This window comes from Psammomys obesus, unplaced genomic scaffold, assembly GCF_907164565.1.
Source record: "Psammomys obesus unplaced genomic scaffold, mPsaObe1.curated_primary_1811, whole genome shotgun sequence".
Taxonomy (NCBI): domain Eukaryota; kingdom Metazoa; phylum Chordata; class Mammalia; order Rodentia; family Muridae; genus Psammomys; species Psammomys obesus.
In genome coordinates, this window is record NW_026596244.1 from 4,260,424 (window position 1) to 4,261,668 (window position 1,245).

Here is a 1,245-nt window from a genome sequence, read left to right on the forward strand (position 1 = left end):
GGCTGAAGAGGAAGAGGCTGAGTAAAGGCAGCAGAGGGCTAGAGGGAAACCTCAGGGAACATCCTGGACAGATGCCCGCTGCTCTCAGAACTAGACAAATTCAGTTTTCTTTTTGTGTGTGTTTCCCTGTGTGTGTTTTAATTCCACCTTTCTTTTCTTCTTCTTCTTCTTCTTCTTCTTCTTCTTCTTCTTCTTCTTCTTTTTCTTCTTCTTCTTTTCTTCTTCTTCTTCTTTACTATCAATCAGTTCTCATTTTTAAATTTCTTACCTTTATCACTTTCTCAGATCCCTTCCAAGAAAAGAAAGAAAAGAAAAAATGTTATCTGGTACAGAGTATCATTGGATTCTTAGAGCTATACCAAATAGATGAAATGTTTCATTAGCACTGTAAGTTAGCACACAGAGTAATGTGTTTCATTATGATCATGTCCTCATATATATTTTGTCCTTAAAATGTGGCCCGGTTCGGTTCACAAGTTTGCATATCATCTTTGTGGAGGGAAGGGGCAGATGAAGCTTCTCTGTATCATTTTATATTTAGTGCATGAGCTACTGAAGCAAGCACGGGAGATAACATTTGCCAAGCCACGGGGATTCCGTGGATAGGATAAGGAAATATTTATAGCTTGGCCAGGGACATTTGTAAAGAAAAGTTTCATGTTTTATAAAGCCACGACGCTACCATACATTTAAAGTAACTGGTCAAAGGCAAGCAATTTGTCATTCAAGAAAACTGGTTTGGCTAATTAAAATAACAATCTCCCCTGCCCTTGGAGGCGGTGCAGATGCGGCTGCTGTGTCGCAGTAGGCGGTGCACCAGTAGGTGGCACAGAGGAGGAGGCTCCGTGTGGTAGCCTGCGAATACCTAAAGTTCTCTGAGGTGAGCTCCGGTCTGGTGGCAGGGGCCCTGACAGGGAGTTAACCAGAGACAACCACCAGTTTGGCGGGGAGCAAGCTGGACACTAGAAGTGGACTGCAGGTCCAGGCAGGAGTGAGCCTGAGACAGACAACCTTTCCATGGGGCCCCTTGGGCAAGCTGGACAGGGAGCTGGCTTGAAATGGCTACCAGTCTGGCGCTACGCAGGCCCGGTGGGGCAGACCACGCCCGAGATGACCCCTGTCCGAGGCCATTACGCAGGAGTAGGGCACAGCAATCCTGAGACCACTCCTGAGACACCGCAGACACTCAAAGATCCTGGGCGTCACCAAGAGGAGCAAGAAAGTGGTGGAGAAATGAAAGAGAAA

General features: G+C 46.3%; 1 pseudogene; it reads left to right on the top strand.

Annotated features, from left to right (window-relative positions):
- The first annotated feature begins 763 nt into the window (after positions 1-763).
- Positions 764-862, top strand: LOC129668631 (small nucleolar RNA SNORA17; annotated as a pseudogene).
- The last annotated feature ends 383 nt before the right edge of the window (positions 863-1,245 follow it).